Here is a 23,333-nt window from a genome sequence, read left to right on the forward strand (position 1 = left end):
CATTGGGTAAGAGGTCTAAGCTCCGACTGCCAGAGTGGGCTTCCCGGCTGCAGGGCCTGGGAGAAGATGGCAAGTGAGACCCCCACTGCTCCTGGAGGTGATGACCCCCTGGGCGGCTGCTCCTGCCACCAGCACGGCCACTGGGCACCAGAGAAGACCAGGTAGGCCGCTGTTGGTATCCTTAGCAACTTCTAAGGGGTGTGGTGTGGCTTTGGAAATTACTGGCGTAGCTGTTCATCTGTGCACGCGCTCCTCAAATGCCTGCAAAAGCGGTCCCCAGCCAGCCGCATTTTCTCCTATGACATCCACACTCACCAACATCAACTCCCTCCCTTTCTAGATGTGCACCTGCATTTTTACTGCTGTCTATACTCCTGAAATTACTAGCTTAAACAACTTGCCCACAGACAAACACACCTGAGTTTGAAAATGTCACACAAATAATAATACGAAAGAGGACGGAGCTGATGGCATTGTCTGAGCCCCTGTGGGCCGTCTGCAGGGAGGCACGTGCAGACCTGGCTGAAGAGCTGATGTCCTCCCGAGAGCGGGGCCGGGGCATAGGTCAGCGTGTGGTGAACCTACAGCTTGCACACAGCCCCTTGTGCACAATGAAGCAAATTCTAGGTTAACTATTTCAGTTAGACATTAAGATCACCCTCAAAGTAAATTTGAGAGGAGCCAAGTGATCTTAATTCGTGGAGAAACCAAATAGGTTTCAAGCTTTGGTGGGAAAACAGTGGCCAAACTAATCCTGAGAGACACAAAAAAGGAAAAGCACAAAAGAACACTTCAGCCATACAGGCAAGTCAACTTCCCTGCATGCTGTTTAGTTGTCCCTTAACTTGATTTTCTACAAAACAAAAATGATGAGTAAAACAAGTAAAATGGCAGTTATTAAACTTCTTATGTATGTCGCGAAGGTCAACCACCTAGAGACAAGTTCCATTCAGAAATCAACTACTGAGCTGGTTCCTAGATAGTGCCTCCCAATCGCTAGTGGAGCACTGCATTCTCCAGAGGCACGTATGCCAAGAAGTCCACCTACTTAGGCACAAAGGGAAAATGATTCCACTCCCCACGCCTTGTATGACACCATGTTAGGGAAGAAAATAGTAAGACTGTAGATTAAGGTTTATTTTCAAGTATGGACTGACTATGAATCATAGTGGTTAAGCATAAGATTCTTACGGGTAACTGGATTTTTTTGTCAATTATGTACTATAAGTACTAGGTACTTTTTTGCAATTAACTATGGTTTTCTGTCATAGATGTTCTTTATCCTCTTTTTTCTTATTTCTTTTCCCTTTTCATTTTTCAAAATTAAAACAGAGGTGGCATGCAGTCAGGTGTTCATAATGAAGATAGTCTGAGATCTTAGTCAATGAATTCACTGCATAAAATTCCTCAAACCTTACTGCCCTGTTGCAAACTCCTTTACCTGGGATTTTTTTTTTTTTTTTTTTGAGACAGAGTCTCGCTTTGTTGCCCAGGCTAGAGTGAGTGCCGTGGCGTCAGCCTAGCTCACAGCAACCTCAAACTACTGGGCTCAAGGGATCCTCCTGCCTCAGCCTCCCAAGTAGCTGGGACTACAGGCATGTGCCACCATGCCCGGCTAATTTTTTGTATATATTAGTTGGCCAATTAATTTCTTTCTATTTATAGTAGAGACGGGGTCTCGCTCTTGCTCAGGCTGGTTTCGAACTCCTGACCTCGAGCAATCCGCCCGCCTCGGCCTCCCAGAGAGCTAGGATTACAGGCGTGAGCCACCGCGCCCGGCCTGGGATTTTATTTTTAATCTTGCTGGATTAACAAAACAAAAATAAACACAAAAAACAACAAACTCCATTTTTTTTTTAAATGTATCTTATGAGCTGGAAGGCATGTAAAATTCACTTTTCTGGTTTTACAAAATAAAAATCATTTGCACTCACTGTTGGAAATCTTTCCTCATTCTGTTTGCCTTAGAATAAATGCACAGGCTAAGGGCAATTTGCATTACTTACCCATCTTTTTGTTTTCTTATAAAAATGTTAACAAATTTACAAATATTCCTTTCTTGCTGGTCAAGAGTTGCTATGGTTTCTTTTCTTTCTTTCTTTTTTATTTTTATGTTTTTAGAGACAGGGTCTCATTCAGTGTCACCCAGACTGGAGTGCAGTGGCATCATCATAGCTCACTATAACCTCAGAATTCTGGGCTCGAGCGATGCTCAGCCTCACTAGTAGCTGGGACTCCAGGCATGCACCACCATGCCTGGCTAATTGTTTAAATGTTTTGTAGAAACAGGGGCTCACTATGTTGCTCAAGCTAGTATCGAACTCCTGGCCTAACGAGATCTTCCTGCCTCGACCTCCCAAAGTGCTGGGATTACTGGCATAAGCCACTGTGACTGGCCTAGGAATTGCTATAGTTTTGATATATGTGTCCCACATCCATCGAAAAATCATATGTTTGAACTTAAACCTCAAGGTGATGGTCTTAAGTGGTAGGGCCTTTGGGCATGTGATTAAATCAGAGGGCTCCACCCTCATGAATGGATCAGCGCTCTCATTAAAGAGGGTGAAGGGGAACACCCTATTGTCTTCTGCTCTTCCGCTTTCTGCCATGTGAGGACACAGCAAGAAGGCACCATCTTGCTGTGAGCAAGCCCTTACCAGACACTGAACTACTAGATACCTTGATCTTGGGCTTTCCAGCCTCCAAAACTGTGAGAAATAAATTTCTAATATTTATAAATTACCCAGAGTCTGTGGTATCTTGTTAAAGCAGTATGAACAGACTAAGACAGGAGTGTAAGGTAAAAAGATGTATTAGTCTAGTCATATTTGCAGAAAATAGTTGTCAGAGTATGGCTACATCCTCAAAAGTCAGAGTGAAATAGCCTCAGGCTTTACCCTGTCATTGGCAACACAATTTTGTAAAGGTGGAAATGAAATCACAGGATCAGTGTTTTGAGGCAGGTCTGATATAGTTCCTGGAGTATGTTCCAAGACTGAGAAGGAGATTTGCTTTGCTTCTGCCTGAACAATCTCCAGCAGTTTGTTTTTGAGATTAATGTGAGAGTTAAGGTACCTCTAAGCCTAAAATTTCAGTTCAGCTTGAGTCCCTAGGGTGAGCTAAGCTCCATTCTAGGGTTGAAGTAAACCCTTTAACAACACAGATTGCTGGAATCTTCACATCTGCTCATTATCTGAACTGAGCAGACATCCCAGGGCCTTTGGGACCAGCATGAAGCCTTAGCTTTACCTCTGCCCATACTTAACAAGCCCTGAACTAGCCTGGTCTCAAGGAGTGGGAATATTAAAAGATTACAAAGGAAACTTAGGGCCAGAGGAAAGGCAAAACTAGCCTGGACTATGAGCTTTCCTGGTATTATCTTTTGTTGCCTTTTCTTGCCTGCTTCTGAGAGAATTTCCAAAGCTATGGCTATGGTTTGAATGTGTTCCCCAAAACGCATGTGTTGGAAACTTAATCCCTAGTGTAGCAGGATTGGGAGGTGGGACCTAATGGGAAGTGTTTAGTTCAGGAGTGGGTAACCTTTTCACACTGGAAGGTCGCATTAATTTAGTTGTACTTAGATAAAGCTGCATTCAAGAAACTTCAAGTAGACATACTTAAAAATGTACATTATTTTATAAAAATCTAACTACTATGTACTTAATAATTTCAAAAAACGAAAACTATTTGTTAATTTTAAAGTTCATTACCCTTTTAATGACTTTGTTGTGTCTGCTTTCTGTTGGAAAGCATTGGAATATTTGGTTGCAGCATGGAGACCTGCAGGTTCAGTTGATCCTCTGGATGAGCATCAGTCATTTGTGACCTTAAGGAGGTCTTGATTTAGGGTAGGTAGGAGAATGTAGAATCACAGCAATAAATGTTTGAAAAGCAAGAAAGCATTTTTTGGGCATGTTGCTGAAGGCCTGGGCATTCTACTGCATTATTCCATATCTCAACTGGATCTTTATTAGCATCAAACAATGACTTTAAAATGTCATCTACTGAGAGCTTAATCAATTCCATCCGGAGTTCTTTAGGTGCCTTGGTGATATCAACTAGGTAAGGCTGAAATGCTAATTTGAGTGTGACATCATGATTCTCAAAGTCAGTGAAACTTTCATTGTATTCTCCAATTAATAGGTCGATAAAAGCTGTGTATTCTTCAACTTATTTGAATATATCATCCTACTCATCAATGACCTTTGCTAACTGGGCAAAATGTTCATCTGAAATATCCTTTTGAAGAGGAAGTGTTTTGAAAAAAGATAGCCTTTTTGGGAAATGTTTGGATTTTTTTGGCCACATATCATATAGAGACTTAGTTTTACCTTGCAAAGAAATATTCAAGTCATGTTGATTTGACATGATATCACAGAGAAATGCTGCATTCCTATAGAAATCTTCTTTCAGTAATTCATATTGCTAATTCTATTCTTCATAAAAATTTAACTATCTATTCTCACAGAGATAAAATTTTGGCTAACACCTCTCCCTATGATAGCCAACACACTTTAGAATGATACGGCAAATCCACATTGAATATACCTCATCCTTCAATTTTAGCATGTTAGGAAACTAACAATGTCATATTGCATTTGCACTAATATAGTTAATAATACTTATAACTTGTTATAATGTGTCACTTAAAAGTAGCTTTAGCACAGAGATTTTGCAATGAAAAAACATGAGAGCACCTAGATCAGTTAATACTTCTTTTATCTGTGCAATAAACCCTTCATGTTTTCCTGTCATGGAAGGTGCACTGTCTGTACACACACTCACTAAATTTACCAAATTCAATCCAACTTCACATTTACCTTGAAAGTTGTTGAAGATATCTATTCCCCGTGTTCTATTTGCAAGAGTGGCCAAACCAAGTAACTGTTCACAGCAAAAAAAAAAAAAAAAAAAATCTTCTGTTATGACCCTAATGAAGTATAAAATCTGCACCTAGTCAGTAGTATCAATTGATTCATCCAAAGCCATTAAATAATATATATTTTCCTCTGGAAGTATTGCACGAAGTTGTTCTGTTAAGTTGAAGGCTTAATTCATGCTGCCAATCAGTTATGATTCTCCTTAAAAGAGGCAGTTGTTTGTACTTGGAAATGTCATCAGGGTATAAGCATCCTATAACTTTGACGATGCATTCTTTCACAGTTTCTACGTCACTGAATGGCTTCCCTTTTTCTCTGAGTACATAAGCTGCTTCCACCAGAGCCCAGGCCAGACACCAGCTGTCTGGTGGAGGACTCAGAGAAGCAGTAGTGCCACAGTAGTGCCACAGAGGCAACAGCTCCTCATCCGTGGTCCCACTTTGGTGGGAACCCAAGTCATGCTTGGTTTCCCAGAATCCTCACACAGAGGACTTAGCGACTTTTTACCTGATCCTCCCTTCCAAACCTTCACTTCTGGACTCCTGCCATCATTGTGTAAGTGGAATTCCTAGAGTAAATCTGTTATCCTGTAACACTCACAGTAGTTCTGCTTCTCTGACTGAAACCGGCATTTCACTGGTCACCTTTATGGGCTTTGCACAGCATTTTCTTAAACCTTTGCAAAATGTATCTCCTTGCAATGTTCAGTTGCTTAACGTTTGAGGGGAAAGGTTAATCAGGGCTAGGCCCTATATACATTCCTGTCACATACATTATTTCACCCAATGGCTGTGTGGAAATCTGTGTGGTTCTGGCGTGTGTAGGTAAGTAAGTGCAAAGAAAAACAACAAATGGGTGTTGCAGCAAGGAGCCAAACCCTTTTTCTTTCCAGGGGTCCAACTGTTATCTTGGTGACTCAAGAAATTCAAGGACATCTAAGATGTTTATGTTGCAGTTAACAAAAATCTTTCCCTTTCTGAAAGATTTGCTTGGATGTTTTCTAATTGTGCCAGTGGCTAAAGAAAACAATTTTCTTTCTTTTTTTCTTTTTATTGAGACTGAGTCTTGCTCTGTCACCTGGGCTAGAGAGTCTAGCTCACAGCAACCTCAAACTCCTCAGCTCAAGCAATTCTCCTGCCTCAGTCCCCACCCTCCTCCCGCACCCTGTAGCTGAGATTACAGGTGCCACCACCACGCCTGGCTAATTTTTCTGTATTTAGTAGAGACGGTTTCTTGCTCTTGCTCAGGCTGGTCTTGAATTCCTGATTCCCAGCGATCCTCCCACCTTGGCCTCCCAGAGTGCTAGGATTACAGGCATGAGCTACCTTGCCCGGCCAAGGAAATGATTTTCTTAGCTTCAAATTTTTCCTCAAACTGTTTTGCAAATATGTCTGGCATACATACACACTTCATTTTTTTTCTGGTGGTTTAAATGTTTAAAACAATTGGGGAGCTGAAATGAATCTAACTCTGGTATAGATACATGCGTGATGCTTGTCTCATATCCTTGGTTCACTCATTGAGTTGTTAGGCCTGGGAACCCGCAGTGTAGTCTAAACACCTGATTCATGCTAGTCTGGCCTGAGAGCTGGGAGACCTGTGGAAGCCACACTTTTCAGGAGTGTGTCTCCCTCTCACGGTCATTCATTAGTACTACAAGAAACCAAAACAGGCTCTGGAACAGGAAGGTAGTGTTTTTTAAATACCTCTGTATTCTGACCACATCTCTTTTCCACAAAGAGCAGTTACACTGGGGTGATTGCTATATCACTTTGAGTCTCCTCTGTTAAGCATTCAATTATAATGTTTTTGAAAGTCTTTCTGCATTTTCTCAGACTGGATAGGAATATATAACCAATATAGCCAAAACCTTTCTTTTCCCTAAGAGAAGAAAACCTCCTAAAAGAAAACCCTACCCAAAGCAAATGATTCATTTCATTTATTCATTCATTCACTCTCTCTGTCATATCTAATACAGTGGTTCTCAATCCAACCTGGACTACACATTAGAATTCCCTGAGCAGCTTTTAAAAATACTGATGCCTAGGCCCTACTTCCAAGCAATTCTGACTTGGTCTTGAATAGGGTCTGGGTACTGGCGGTGTTTTTTAAGTTTCTGCAGTGACTGAAATGTGCTTCCAGGGTTGAGAACTACAAAGCTAATATTCCTATGTGCTAGTCATCGTGGTAGTGCTAAGGAATCAATGGTAGAGGTACAACTCAGCCACACTGACCTGCCCTCACCATTCACAGGCTACTTGTGCTTTCCTCTGTCTAACACACCTCCCTTGTTTATTGTATAAGTAACTCCTCATGCTTTGAGTCTCAGATTAAATATCACTTATTCAAAAACACTGTTGCCCTTCTATCTATCTAAATTAGGTCCCCTATCATTTGCCCTCACACTATCTTTCCTCTTTCCTTTACAACACTCATTTCAGTTGTAATTACAGGTATACCCTCTATCCTGCCCCCATTGGAACTCTCACAATCAGAACTCAGGACCAAATAGACTTTGGTAATTAGGAAGAAGCAGATTTACCTGAATAGAAGGAAGTTGAAGCTCCAGGGTCCTGTGGTATGCTGGATAACAACACCTCAAAGATTTCCATCTCCTACTCTCCAGAACTTATGACTATGTTACCTTGCATGGTGAAAGGGACTTTGCAAATGTGATCAAGTTGAAGTTCTTGAGATGGGGAGATCATTCTGGATTATCCAGATGTGCCCAGTGTAAGCACAAGGGTACTTATAAGGAGGCAGGAGAGTCACAGTTAAAGGAAATGCAAGGATGGAAGTGGAGGTCAGAGGAGAGAAAAGATGCTACACTGCTGGCTTTGAAAATGGAAGAAGGGGCCATGATCCAGGGAATGTAGGCAGCCTCTAGAAGCTGGAAAAGGCATGGAAAGAGATTTTCCAGAGAGCCTCCAGAAAGAATATAGCCCTGCCTATACTTTGATTTTAGCTCAGTGAAACTAATTTTGACCTTCTAACCTCCTGAACTGTAAGATAATTAGTGTTGTTTTAAGTAATTAAATTTACGGTAATTTATTACAGCAAAAATTGGAAACTAATATACAACCCACCCTTGTACAGGCCCCTTCCAAGACCTTGAGAGGCAGTCTAGAAATATGTTCACGCGGTCTTTGTTTTGTAAAGTTTGCAAAATGAAAATACTTTAACTACAAATGGGTATAATGTATATAATTTGGTTAAAAGGCCTGACTTGACTCACTATGAAATCTATGCATATAATAAAATTGTACAAAATTGCACCATAAATTAAATTTGTGCAAATGAAAAGGAAAAGAAGAATAAAGTAACTACAGTTAATTAAGACTGCTTTCTCTTTCTACTCAGACTTCTCCCGGTTGACTAAGATTGCAGGGGCTACAGACATTTTTAGGATCTGGCTAAGCAGAAATGCAGTTGGGGGATACTTTGGTATGTGTTTAGTGGGATATATTCATGTGGCTCATGGTCACTTCTATGCAGCATTAAGTTATTGCTGGAGTGTAGGAATGGCTTCCATGACTACTCCTAATATCCATTGTGTCAAAGTCCCCAGGTGTGGTGACATGAAAGAGTCATAGAATATGTGCAGCATGTAGTTCATTCCTTTAATCTTATCAGAAAATAAAAAGCTATCTGAAACTAGGCTCAGAGGCACTCTCCTGTAGTTCCAGCTACTTGGAAGGCTGAGGCAGGAGGACATTTGAAGCAAGCTGTGTTCATAGTCCCTGCATTTTTTCAGACTGAGCAAAAGAAGTAATTCATGAAGAAGAGAAAAATTAGAAGAGAAGTAATGAATAGGCTCATAATCAGATGGTTTGATAAGCCAATTAATGAAGAGGAGTAAATCATTATTAATACATTGGGGAAAGGTTTCAATTCCTTGCTGATCTGACACAATATACAGGCTTCAGTGAAGATATTATTATATAAACTTAATACACAACCACCAGGAGGACATCAATTCAAAGAGCAATATTTGTTAGTCACTGCACAAGAAAATGTGAAATGCCCTGAGATCTTATAATTCTTATATGAAAGAAATTTGATAGAGATTTCCTCTAATTTGGCAATCATCGTAAATATTTACATAACATTACCAAGAACAAACTGTCAGACTGAGCAGAGTATATGGTCCTTGACCAGACGGGCAGGAGACATCTAGAGGGTGGCTTGGCCGGGTGAGTGGTGCTAGAATTCAGAGGAGGGACCCTCACTGTGCAGAGGAAGTCATCTTGGCTGTAGAACTGGAGTTGGTGAACTAAAAAAAAAAAAAGGTTTTGTATGAAAGAATGTTTCCAGTAAATGAACTTCCCACCACATTTTTAGTTCCGGCTGTACATATGTTGCAAGAAGTCAAGGAATCCTACAAAGCGGAATGTAAATATTCAACCCGTTTTCGAAAAAATATAAATGAGGGGTCATATTATTAATAGAATTAGAGCAGTCAGCCATTAGTTGCCGTTACCAAGTCGTCAATTTGGGTTGTACAGAGATCTACCTAGCAGCCAGCAGCTATTAATATTAATTCATACCTATGGCACCATAAAACTGGCTTTGCCTTTGAAGCGTCTCAGTAGCTGAGGGGGTGGGATGTGTATATAGAAAAAGGGACGTGAAAAGTGCAAAATGCTCCCGGACTCTGATGGGATAAATGCTGTCTTTCTTCTCCACAAGCTGCGGTTTGGGTACTTTCCCTGGTTCAGAGCGGGCTCCTTCTGAGTCTCTGACTCAGAGCAGGCCGAGCTGCCGTGCGCACCGCCCACCGGCAGGGGGCGCGCCGGCCGCCGCGGCGCGAGGCCGCTCTGGCCGAGCGAGGGCTCCGACTGCCCCGGTGGCCGGCCTCTGCCCCTCCGCCCGCCGTCGCCGCCGGGAGGTGCTGCCGCCGTCGCCGCCGCGCGTCTGAGTCGCAGGTACCTGGGCCGGGGCCCGCGGGCAGCACCTGGGCGGGAGGCATTGAGGCTGCCCCTGTCGGCCCCGAAGAGCGGAGGCCCCCTGGGCCGGGGCGAGGGCGCCGGGGCTCCACCGCGCGTCCCGCGGTGGCCGGAGGGAGCCGGGCGGAGGAAGCGGCCGCGGGTCCGAGGTGGCGTCCCCGCGGGCTGTGCTGCTCGTGAGGGCCGGGAAAAGGCCTGCGGGGGTTCCCGTTTGCTTTCGCGGGGTCAGACTGTGGCTGTCCGCCGGAGGTGCCAGCCTGCATTAGCGGGCCGCGGCCGGGCGCGCCTGCTCCCGGTTAATCCGGGGGTCAGCGCGGAAGCCACCGGGGGCCTCACGTCTGGGTCTGACAGGGCCAGGGCGCAACGTGTGCTTCCGCAGCATTCGCGTGGCAAGTACAGGTTATAAGCAGCCCGCACGCAGTCTGGGCGCCAGTAGAAGCCGTTGAGATGCGAGTGAGCTGTCCAGAGTGACACATGGCCCCCGGGTGGTGCCTGTGTTAATAAAAACAGGATTTGCACACTGTCCACTTAGGGCTGAGGTAATCACAAACTTCCACTCTTGCTTCATACGTTATGCTAAGAAGCAGATCGTTTTCTCTCCAGATTTTCCAACACTGCTGTGCTTCGAGAAAAAAAGACATTTTATTCCTTAAAACGTTCCAGGGTGTTCAGAATTGGCTACAGAACATAATGAGGTAAAAATATACCACTGGATAGTAACACTTCTCACTCTTTAAAAAGTAACAGTGGTACCTAGGAGCTTCTTAGTTTAAAGACCTGTAATATCAGTGGTGTGGGGATTATTTTTATATTATGGCAATAGCTATCTATCTGCTGTGCTTATTATTATATGTCAGACATTTGCCCAGTGCTTCTAATACCTAGTACCTTTATTTTAATCCTTGTAGCAATCCTGTCAGGCACCATTCCTCATGCTGAGTTCTTAATTTTTTTATATTCCTGAAAGCACTGTATTTTCTGGATTCTTTTTCAGTTTCTTAATGGCAAATAATTTTCAGCGGTGTGCTTTTCTCCATGTAGAACTAATGCACCTTTTCCCTTATGGTGCATAATTGTTTTATTGCCTCCATGTCAACTTTCAAAACTATCACTATAATATTGAATTGTCGTACCACTACTGTTCTACTAAAGATATATGCTAGATTTCTTGTAAGGAAAATAGAGAATTGGATTTTGTGTGGGCATTCCAAAAGTGCACAGTTGTGGTGTTTGTAAAAGATTAACCTATTTAAAATCATTTTCAGTATTATTAGAACTTAAGTTTATGGTTATGTAATATCTTTGTGCTAAGTTGCCTTTTTTTCCTAAACTGATAAACAGACCTATGAATTATCAACTTAGATTTTGCATCTAAAATAAAATCTATTACAAAGGAATAGCTATTTTCCAAATAAAATAGATGCCTATTCCTTTTTAGTGCTGTTCAGGTTTTCTGAAGCTTATCTTTGTTCACTAGGATTGTTAGCACTTCCTCCAAGTCAGTGTTTAGAAGCCTTAAATAATTTAACTTCTGACTTGCCAGTACATTGTTAGAGAATCAAAACAATTCCAAGACCAAAACATGTTCAATCAGTAGGAGATATACACCCATTTAACTAAAAAATGGATAGTTTTCTTGTCTCTAGCTGTCATGTGGCCCTAAACACACATATGCCAAAGAAATCATATTACAGATATTTGCATTCATTCAATAAACTATCTGGTAAGTGCTTTTAATAAATTGATGAGTACAATCAGTTAAAAGATTTGTGCACATTATTATTTAGGGATAGTACCAAGTCAGTCAGATAAAAATGTAAACACAAATGGTTTATTTAGCTTCCTTTTCCACATTGGGTCTTTATGAAATAAGATACTCTGCTGTATTTTACTTTTAAAATTAAACATATTAAAACTAGCCAAATAACCTATATTTTCTCTTATTACATTATGATGTCTTTTTTTCCTTTAGCCTAAAGTTTAATTTCCTTAAAAAGTGTCCTGAGTGCAACATTGTTGGAACAATTTTTCTAGGCATTTTTTACTTTGGTGGCAATGCTAGTCCTACTGTCAGTCAATTTTTTCCAGCAGCCAAATGGCACTGCTTTAATTTAAATGTATCTCTCTGCCCCCTCCCCATTTCGCTGTGTTGGCTGTTACACTGATTTTTTTTCTTAAAGCAAAAACTATGGATTGCTTATAAAAGGGTTTTTCCACAATAAGCTTATTTTTATTCCACTTATTTATTCGGAATATCCTTTCAACTTATTCTTTAGTTTACCTCCTTAGTCAGTTTCTACAGTTTATCCAGCTCTGTCAATTTTAAGTCTCCTCTGCTAAACATGAGATTTCTTAGGCCTTAAATCAACTCTTTCTCAAAGAGAGTTAGGTATCATTGCACCCCACCCTTCCTTTGAAATGTGTAACACAAGCAATATTTTTTTTCCTTTTTAGAAAGCAACGACAGAAACATACAACAGTAGGCATCAAATAGTAATGACCACTTCAGATTCTATGTCATTTAGATATTTTGTTCTAAGTTATAGAAAACCTAATTTAAACTGTTAAAAAAAGAGACTTTATTGATGCCTATATATGAAAAGTCCAGAGTTAGAATGAGCTAGAATGAGCTTCAGGTTTAATCAAGGCTTGACCCTATTTTTCTGTTCTGCCTCACTCTGTGTACTTCCTATCTGTCTATGAAATATATATTAAAATGATTGAAGCAATTTTAGATGTCCTGTTTACACACCATATTTTCAGGAAAAATGTGAATGGATTGCTTTAGCATTCTAAGCAAAGAGTCTTATTGGAGTGGTCACTTGCTGACCTTTAAACCTTTACAGATAGGGGGATGTAATATGTTACATGGCTTTAAATAGGACCCTTTCAAAGCATATGAGCAGCAAAGAGTAATAGAGTTGGGTACCAGTGGGACAGAAAAAGTAGGAATGGATTCTAGATATGCACTGGACATCTGAGGAAATGAGAAACACATAGTTGATTTTCAATCAAAATAGTATGTTAAATTCATGTTTTGGCATATGGCAATAACTGCTAAAATATAAAAAGAGAAAGCCAAAAAATATAGTCAGAATAATAAATAAGTTAAACCTCTCTATAGAGTAGAAGCACAAAGTGATGAGTGGGGTGCAGTTGTTCTGGAGGTGGACAGTGGCAGCCAGGAATTTGGCTCCTGCCAGATGATGTGACTTAGAAGTACATCACACAAGACAAAGGATTGGAGTAAGGCTTATAGCTTGAAGTCAGGGCCTTGGGTAGAAATTCCCTCCCTAAGTGTAAAAGGAGGCCAAATAAAACTTGCTGTTGACTCTTGCCAGAATCTAATGACTTAAAGATGCTGGGCCTAGCAAGGTAGGAGGACACAGACACAGTCTCACAGTCAGAAACTGAACCAGACTTTGCTCAGTGATTGGATCTGTAATAGCCTCACTGTGACTTACTGACAAGAGCTCAAACTCCTCTTTTATAAGACCTGGCTCTGAACTACATCCCCACCTGATTTTGATATATAATAGTATTCAAGAGTGACATCAAAATAAAGCCATTTTCAAATCTACAAAGACTAAAAAAGTTTACTACACAGATCCTCTGAAACAGATTCAAAATGTCGTTAGTCACATACAACTCGAGTGGTATGCAGTGTAAACATTGATTCTAGCACTTCGTGAGTTACGTGTGAGTTATAACTCACAAACAGAAAACAAAAAATAACAAATTTTTTATTAAATTAGAAAGGATCATTTGTTTTCAAAGTTTTTATTCTGTTTTCATATTAAAACACCATGGCCTCAGGGATTTTTTTTTTTCTAATAAGGCAGTCAATGTGTTAAAACTATGCCCACACATTCTCTGATATACCTCCCTTCAAGAGGTGGAACTTAAGTCCCCTCCCCTTGAGTATGAACTGGATTTATTAACTCACTTCAAACAAGTAGAATATGATAGAAATGTCTTTCAAGGTTAGATCATAAAAGACACTGCAGATTTCTCCTTGTCTCTTGTGTCACTTGCTCTGAAAGAAATCAGCTGCCATGTTATGAGGACACTCAAGTGGTACTACAGAGAGACCTGTGCAGTGAGGAACTGAGACCTCTTGCCATTGCCAGTGAGGAAATGAAGCTTTCTGCCAAGAGTCATATGAGCTGTCCTGAAAAAGTTCCTCCAGACTTAGTCAAGGAACTTTTAGATGACTATAGCCCCATTGAAATCTTAAACTGTAACCTTATGAAAGACTGTTAGCACCACCCAGCTAAGCCACTTTCATATTCCTGACCCACAGAAAGTGACATAATAATCATTTTTAGCTGCTTAATTTTAAAATTCATTATATACATTTATGATTAAAAATAAATCTCTTATTATATCTATATTGTCTCCCTACTTGTTCCTGATGCTGTTCACTTGTGCTTTTTCTTGTTTTACTTCTTTCCTTGATCATTATTAGTAGAGGCTTGCTTATTTGATGTTTTTTTAAAGAACCAGTTGTTTACTTGCTTCTGTTTTCTCTTTTGTTGATTTCTGTTATTCCATTTCTTTCTTATACTTTGAGTTTGATATGTTCTTTTTTTCTTATTCTGGAGTTGTATTCATAAGTCACTTTTACTCATGGTTTTTAATAAATGTATTGAAGGTTACAAATTTACATGGAGCACTTCTGTTCATGTCTTTTGCCTTCTTTTTAATGGAATTGTTAAATTTTTTCTTGCTAACTTGTTTGAGTTCTTGGTAGATTCTAGTTATTAGCCTTTTATTGGATGTGTAGATTGCGAATATTTTTCTCCCATTCTTAGGTTGTCTGTTTGCTCTGTTGATTATTTCTTAGCTGTGTAGAAGCTTTTTAATTTAATTAACCCCCATTTATTTATTTTTGTTGTTGCTGTAATTGCCATTGGGGTCTTAGTCATAAATTATTTGTCTAGATCAATGTCTAGAAGAGTTTTTCCTCCATTTTCTTCTTGAATTCTTATGATTTCCTACCTTACATTTAAGTCTTTTATCCATCTTGAATTAATTTTTGTGAGTGGTGAAAGATAGGGGTCCTGTTTCATTCTTCTGCATGTGGCTATCCAATTTTCTCAGCACCATTTATTGAAGAGGGCTTCTTTTCTTCAGTGTGTGTTGTTGTCTGCTTTGTCAAAGATCAGTTGGCTGTAGGTAGATGGTTTTTTATCTGGGTTCTCCATTCTGTCCCATTGGTATATGTTTTTATTTGGGGGTATTATTTTAAATGCATTGGGTTCCACTGACATATTTAAAGCAAGGGAGTGATATGAAGTAATTTATGTTTTTGGAAGATTTTTATTTTCCTATATGAAGAATGCATTGTAGAGAGGCAAAAGTGGAAAGTGGAGAATGTTTAGGAGTTTATTATGGTAGGCTAGGTAGATAGTCATGGGAGCCACTAGAAGTTTTGTTTTTTTTTTTAGCTTGGAAATGTTCACAAAGCGTGGGGTGATAAAATGAACATGGTAACCTACTGTATATTAATTGGGGAAGGGGTGTCAGGAGAGAGAATGAGACAGAGACCAATTAGGAAGACACAAAAAACTTCCTGTATAGGATTGCTTGTTAGAGCAAGGATTAAGAATGAAGACAATGAGACTGGAAAGGAAAAAGACTTTGCAGGACAATGAAAGGAGGAAGAATTGACTGGGCTTTTTGTCTGATTAAGTGTTAAGAGAAAAGTAGGCATCAAGGATGATTTGAAGCCTGGGTTACTAGGGAGGTATTAGTAGAGAATTTTGGAACAGTGTCTTTGGGGTGTATGTATGGAGTGTTTGGGTTTGGTTTGTGGGTTTTTTTGTTTATTTTTTAATGTTCTCCCATTGGTTTGAAAAGTGTTTGGTTTTAGATGTGACATTTAGGCCACGACGTCCATATAGGACTGTTTATAGAACTGCCCCATGTGTGTGTGCACATGCCAGCATACAGTACTTTTATTATCTCTCTGTCCTTGCAGAGCACCAAGCTCTAAGAGTTGCTCCCATCATTGCTGCTGACCTCCTGCAGAGCAGAAATCTTTTTACCTGTTGTTACCAAGATACAGAACTTTTTTTACCCTTAATTCAAGGGGAAGTTTTTTTAAGGGGAACTTTTACTGGGAAGCTAAGGGGAAAAAACAGCATTTCATATTTGTAGCTTGCATTATAGTTTTTAAGGTCCTTCTGTACAAAAACGCTATTAATTAGGTAAGGCAGATATCATTATCCCAAGTTTGCAAATGAGGAAACTGTGACTGTTAAGAGTTCAACAACTCAAGATAGTATCCTAGAAAATGACAGTCAGAACCTATGATACAAATCTTTTGATTGGTATCTAATACTCAGTGCCTATCCTAAAGAATAATTCTTGATAAATTCACGGAGTATAGATCTCTTGATTCAAGTCCTTGAGTCTTCCTTTGCTGTTTACGGCTTATGGTCATGTAACTGATTATTTTTCCTAGCTTTAGCCTTGTCTAGAGTGAAAGAAAAGTGGTACCTTTGGGTTAGCAGAACCCTGACACCAAGATTTGATCCAATTCTCAATTCCTTCTAGATGTTGATTATAGTCTTGTCTCCCATTACTAGTCCCCTTAGTGGCTTAGCCCTTCACCTGACCTTACGCTCATTGTGGTTGCTTCTGCGTGTCCTGGTCCCCTGGACTGGCAAGGCATTTTCTTCCCTGGTTGAAGGAGAGTGATCTGCTTTGAGCCTTAAATGACCAGAGCTGGCTGAAGAGCGTTAGGAACAGCTGTGTAGACAGATAGCTTCCTGCTTGGGATGGCCAAAAGGAGGGTAAAGGAGAGGTTGAAAGACATAAAGGAGACACATTTCATATGGTGTGAGGGAGTAGAAAAGGTGGACAATCCCAAGGTAGTTGTGGGTGAAGATCTGGGTGGTGGAACTAAGTCCCAAGTGTACAAAGTCCAAGTAAGAGCAACTGAAGTAAAGTGGAGAGAAAGGTATTTAATATTTGATATTAAGAAGTTTGAGGCACTCTTGGGTTAATATTGTTTAGGTGATAATTTAAACACCTGAAATCATCTAATAAAATATAATTTAAAAACTAAAGTTTGGACCAGAGGAGATAGAAGAGAAGTGGTATGAAAAGACAGTGTATCTAGATAAAAGTACTAGAGATTTATTTGGATTTGTATCACTGAGGGAGACATGCTAAAATATTAGTGGTAAATATAATAGTTACCTTGAACCTAAAAGTTTGCCTTTAATTTGTTTTTGTATCTGTGCCTGTTCTTATACTTCTCTACAGTTTAAGATACCAAGCATTTCATATTATAGATCATTTCCCCAAATTCAAAGCTTGTGAATTCTGAGAGTCTAATTTGTTTTATTTATTTAAATATGAGGAAGTTGTTCTCCTATCTATTGTTTGAAGACTTTAAAGTCATTATCTTTAGATAGCATTTTAAAGAATAATTTTCCTATCATAATTATCTTTACTTAATGTATTGAGTACAAGGATAAAAATTTTAAGTACCAGTTGTTCAAACCTAAAAATTCTTAACAGTATTATATGTTTCTATGTACAGGTAATAGAGAATTTTTTTTAAGTGAAGACATTTACCATATTATTCCAAATCTCCTGAGTATTTGTTATAGAGCAAATGACAAAATATTAAATAGTATTGAGAGATTGAGAATAAGAACCAGAAGGAAAATAAGGTTTGTGCCAGAACTAGCAAGAAAATTTAATTGACACTTTTTGTTTGTCTTTTTAAACTGTTTATTCAAAAGATATTTTCTGGAAAACAGCAAATCTGGAAAAACCACTTAGCTGTTACAACTTGAGATCCATAGTCACTGACCATTTTGGTAGGTCTCTGGGCAGTCTATAAAAATAGTTCCATGGGAAACTGATATAGGGACTTGTCCTCTATTCCCATTTCTGAAAGATTTCCCAGAACTCTCTAGTACATAGATGTGAGCCAACTCACAGATACGTTATTTTAATAGGAGAGGCTGTGTGTAGGGCCAGGTCTCAATCAGAAAGAAAATTGCTATAATTTATTGTCTTCCTCTCAAAATTATTATTCTACTGAAGAAGCCATCAGGACTGCTGATGCAGCTCTGCTTTAGAATATTGACATTTCCCGCTTCCTACTCCACCTCTTAGGTTCCTAAGTGGCAGCATGAGGAAAGCTCCAGCCAAAAAATACAACTTCTGCCTGTAATCTTTTACTTATTTTTATCCTTATAAACTGAGCTAGAAAACCTTGGGGAAGTGGGAGTCCCTATTTTTCTTTCTTGAACCCTGACCCATTTCTAAGTGTATGCTCCCTACTTTCTTTTCTCTGAGTAGCAAAAGATGCCTCCCCAAAATAGGTTCAAAGGAAAGACAGCAGGAAAAGAACCAAAGGCTCCCTTTAAAGCCTTAGATACTCTTCAACTCTCAGATATAAAACTATTTCCTTCCTACCAAAGATCTCAGCATTAAATCTTATTTCCAGTGGAGAGAAAGAGGAAATATACATTTCTAATCCATATGGTGAGTCATTCTCCTATTTCTCATCTTCTGTGTCTGTATTGTAAACATGCTATTTTTAAAAGGCTGTTTGGCTAAGTTGGCTCCTCAGTCAGCTCTCCAGTTATTTTTTGTTGTGTATCTTCTTATTTATAAGGGCTCCTAGAGGTTGGAGTGGGTGAAGTAGGATGTAGGTCTAATAAGGATATGTAAGGAGTTCTGAATTTCAAGGATCTACCCAGGCCATAAATGTAAACATCATGGTAAACTAAAGTGATTTGCATAGCTTCGCACGCAATCAGAGAAGTCTACTAGATCCTCTCTGGGATCGTATAGCCTAGGGAGGAGGGCCCTTGTCCACCCAATGTCACCAGAATGTGCATTCCACCTGAAAGACGCAGTATATGCTAGCACCCATCTAGCACATAATTTAGAGCATGGAAGGGTGCAGATCACAATGGAATTATGAAAAATAAACCATTATGTTGAAGTTGACATATAGTCATGCATCACTTAACAACAGGGATGTTCTGAGATATGAGTTGTTATGCTACTTCCTGTTGTGCAAACATCATAGAGTGAACTTACATAAACCTAAATGGTATAGCCTACTACATACCCAGGCTATGTGATATAGCCTCTGCTCCTAGGCTACAAACCTGTATAGCATGTTACTACACTGAATACTGTAGGCAATTGCAACACAGTGATAAGTATTTGTGTATCTAAATATATCTAAACATAAAAAAGGTGCAGTAAAAATACAATATTATAATCTTAAGGGACCACCAGTTGTATATGTGGTCCATCATTGATCAAAGTGTCATTATGTGGCACACCTCTGTATCTGTATTTTATTTTTTTTACCATGAATTATGAATAGGACTAGAACGTTAGGGGTGAGGGGTAGCATATAAAGCTATAGCCTTACTGGTTCTCAGTGTCCTTACTTGTAAAATAATGAGATTGGGTTAGATGATCCTGGATGGCCTTCCTTCCAGCTTTAAAAATTTCATGGAAATACGGTCATGTATAGGCTAGATGTGTAGTAGGCACATCTAGATTTGTGTAAGAATCCCCTAAGGACACTCTAAGCTGTTCATATAATAACCAAATCACCTGAAGACTCATTTCTTATAATGTGTCCCTGTCACTAAGTGACACATCACTGGGGTTAAGTTTCTTCTAAGAACATAGTTCATATCATGCCTTCAAACTTATTTGAGGTGCAGTCTGGTTTAAATTTTGTGGACTATTTAGAAAATAAGGAATATTTTGCAAAAATTATAGTTACTATATTTGAAACAATACTGAATAAATGAATAAGTAAGAATGCCATTTAAGTAGCACTTTATATAAATTAAATCCGCTATATAAATTAAGTCTGTTAAGGTGGGTTTAATGAGGTTTAGGTTTCTGAATAGGCCTGGAATCATATTTATGCTATTAGTTTTCTTGATAAACTTTTTTTAAAAGGAAAATTGAACTTTATTATAACTGGATTTTCACAAAATTGCAATAAGGGATGCTGTAGTTGAACTTGAAACCTAGGTAGGCCACAAGGTGGCACCATTAGGACACAAATAAAGTTCTGCTGTAGCTAGAAAAAACTGATTTTTAAAAAATTGAGTAACTCTATTACATAAGTAATACATATGCATGAAAGACTTCATATTGATTTCCCAGTGCTTATTTAATGTCTTTATTATATAATTATAGATTATAAACTGGAAACTTCCTAGGGAGGAATTCTCTTGCTAAGAATTTTAAACATGGTAAAATTGCATGGTAAAGATTTGGGAAAATACCAAAGGTATTAGAATACAATATAATATCCAAAATAACCAGTATACCTTTTTTGAATAGTTAATTTTGGTTTATTCTGATCCAATATCTTTTCTAAAAGTTGAATTGTAAATAAACTCTAATAATGCAAACAAGTACTAGTTAAGTAATACAAACATTGCCAGAAATATATCAGAAATCCTTGTGTGGTGTCTTTTGATTTCCTAGAGAAATAAAAATTTATGTAAGTATTTTCTCCTTATCCCAACCAGTAAGAAATACTTGAAAATAATGAGTCTAGGAGTTTAGTTACTTCCTATTAAGTAGAAGACATTTTCAAATATTTTATTGTTATTTTTCCGCACTTTAAGATGTTGACTTTGCATGAGATGATTACAAAGAGTTAATTCAGAATATGTGTGCTAGACTGTTTCCTATAAAGTAAGAAACACTTCCGGTATTGTTTTTCTGAAGTTTAAAAAAGAAGTTCACTTTGAATGAAATGGTTGTAAAGAGTTAATTTGAAATGTATACACTGGAGTATGTTTCCCTTTATGTAATCTTTGATGAAGAGGTTTGCTACACGAATTCATTAAATAAAAAAGAATCTTGTGAAACAAATTTAGTGACTTGGGTTTTTTTAACTCATGAGTATGATAATAGTATGTACTTACCTTACAGAGCTTCTGTGAACTCATAAAATTATAAGTATAATAATAGTATATACTTACCTTATAGAGCTTCTCTGAGGATTAAATTGGTTATTACAGGAAAAATACATAGGAAAGTGCCTGAAGTATAACTTAATCAATGCCAAATATTGTGTATCTCGAATGTTGCTAAGCAATTGTTTGCATAGTAATAGCAAACATAAAAACAAGAAATTCTTTTTTCCTTTTTCATTAAGCCTAGTTCCTAAGAACATCCACTAAGTAATACCTGATTAACTTCATTTAAATTATCATATGAACTTAATATAATGAACTGACTTTTCTGTTAATATCATTCTGTAATTCACATACTTCAAATTAACCTCACCATTACTATGTTAATGATGTTATAATTATGAATTTATTGATAGATTGGCATTGATGATATCATGAAATAAATAATTTTAGACACAACCAGTTAACTACAATGTTGGAAATACCACATAATGTGAGTTCTCCACAGATTTTGATATAAAGTAAAAATGTGTCTATGGTGGAACCAGATCTATCTAAAAATTGCTCTTTTTGAACTTGTATTATTTTTGAGCCTTGGAAACGAAATTCAGAGGGTTCTACTTATAATATTCCTCCCTCCAATGTTCTTCATAGTACTGGGATATCCTGAAAGGAAAGTATTCTCAGCTCTTTCTTTTATTTACTTGCTACTATGCTTTCAGAAAGATGGTGACCCTTTTTCTTTATTAAGAACCCAAAGTAAATATTCACATATTTTGTCCTTATTTAGGACAGATAACTTAAAAGTTAAAAATTAGAATCCTAGCCATGTGATCAGTGAGAATTTACTTCCCAGGCACTTCTGATACCATCTCCAAAAAATAAATAAATAAGGATCTTAAATCCAGCCTAGTGTACTATGAACTGTTAAATATTGAATTTAACAGTTTTAACAATTTAACAGAATTTTGGGAGTTTTATAGTGAGCAAAGAAAGCATTATGTCAAGATTGCTGTCACAGTAGAATTACCCATAAAGAAATGAGACTGGCTCCACAACCATCCATTAGTCAGCCTCATCTGTGTCACATCTTTTAAATGCATTGCCTGGGAACCCATTATGATAGTTTTGACCAAATTTTGACCAAAAAGATTATTTTAAAATTCTTTTAGACTATCTACATTTTGATTGGCTGAGAATGTTAATGAATTTGAATGCATGTAATAGGAAAAATATAGAGCAAACTCTTTTTAACATGCTAAGGAATACAGTAAGAAAATTATGGCACATACATGCAATAGAATGCTGTTGTTCCTGAGTATCCACAGGGAATCGATTTCAGCACCTGAGTCAGATACCACAATTTGCAGATGCTGAAGTCAATTATATAAAATGATGTGTTTGTATTTAACCTATACATGTCCTCCCATATACTTGATCGCTTATAATACAGAATACAATGTGAAATGCTATGTAAATAGCTGTTATACTTTATTGATTAAGGGAGTGACAACAAGGAAAAAAGTCTGTACATGTTCATCCAATCTCAAGTTTTTTTCTAATATTTTCAATCTATGGTTGGTTGAATCCATGGATTCAGAACCCACAGATACAGAGGGCCATGTTACCAGTGTTCTGTATAAATTGTTACAGAACACTGGCAACATGGAAGGCTGTTCACAATATAGTAAGTAAAAAAAGTTTAACATTGGTATGTATAATATGAAATAAATATGTATATTTGCTTAGGGAAAAAGAGCTAAAGGACTATAGCATCAAAATATTAGTAATAGTTATTTCTAGTTGGTAGGATTATGTATAACTTTTATTTTGTTCTATATTTTCATATTTTTTTTTATTTCGGCATATTATGGGGGTACAGATTTTAAGGTTTCAATAAATGCCCATTTCCCTCCCTCCCCCCAAAAGTCTGAGTCTCCATCATGACCATCCCCCAGATGGTGCACATCTCACTCATTATGCATGTATATATCCGCCCCCCTCCCCCCTCCCACCTGCCCAATACCCTATTACTGTAGTACCTATGTGTCCACTTAGGTGCTACTCAGTTAATACCAGTTTGCTGGAGAATATATTTGGTGCTTGTTTTTCCATTCTTGGGATACTTCACTTAGTAGTATGGGTTCCAGCTCTAACCAGGAAAATATAAGGTGTGCTATATCACCATTGTTTCTTAGAGCTGAATAGTACTCCATGGTATACATATACCACATTTTATTAATCCATTCTTGGATTGATGGGCACTTGGGCTGTTTCCACAGCCTTGCTATTATGAATTGTGCTGCTATAAACATTCGAGTGCAGGTGTCTTTTTTGTAGAGTGTCATTGGATCATTTGGGTAGATGCCCAGCAATGGGATTGCTGGATCAAATGGTAGATTCAGTTGTATCGCTTTAAGGTATCTCCATATTGCTTTCCACAGAGGTTGAACTAGTTTGCAGTCCCATCAGCAGTGTAGGAGTGTTCCTCTCTCTCCGCAATCACACCAGCATTTATTGTTTGGAGATTTTTTGACAAAGGCCATTCTCACTGGGGTTAAGTGATATCT

At 38.4% G+C, this 23,333-nt stretch overlaps 1 protein-coding gene across 2 annotated transcripts in view; it reads left to right on the top strand.

The window, feature by feature from the left end:
• Positions 1-9,545: 9,545 nt before the first annotated feature.
• The window catches only part of ANKRD46 (ankyrin repeat domain 46), a 41,963-nt gene continuing 28,175 nt past the window's right edge, over positions 9,546-23,333 (top strand). Inside the window, exon 1 of one of the 2 annotated variants that reach the window (XM_012762029.3) lies at positions 9,546-9,805. The gene's annotated coding sequence lies outside the window, so the exon portion shown is untranslated. Of the gene's footprint in view, positions 9,806-10,254; positions 10,522-23,333 lie in introns of those variants that run through there. The other variant, XM_012762031.3, reaches the window with a different exon arrangement.

The sequence above is a fragment of the Microcebus murinus genome, chromosome 7 (genome assembly GCF_040939455.1).
Source record: "Microcebus murinus isolate Inina chromosome 7, M.murinus_Inina_mat1.0, whole genome shotgun sequence".
Taxonomy (NCBI): Eukaryota; Metazoa; Chordata; class Mammalia; order Primates; family Cheirogaleidae; genus Microcebus; species Microcebus murinus.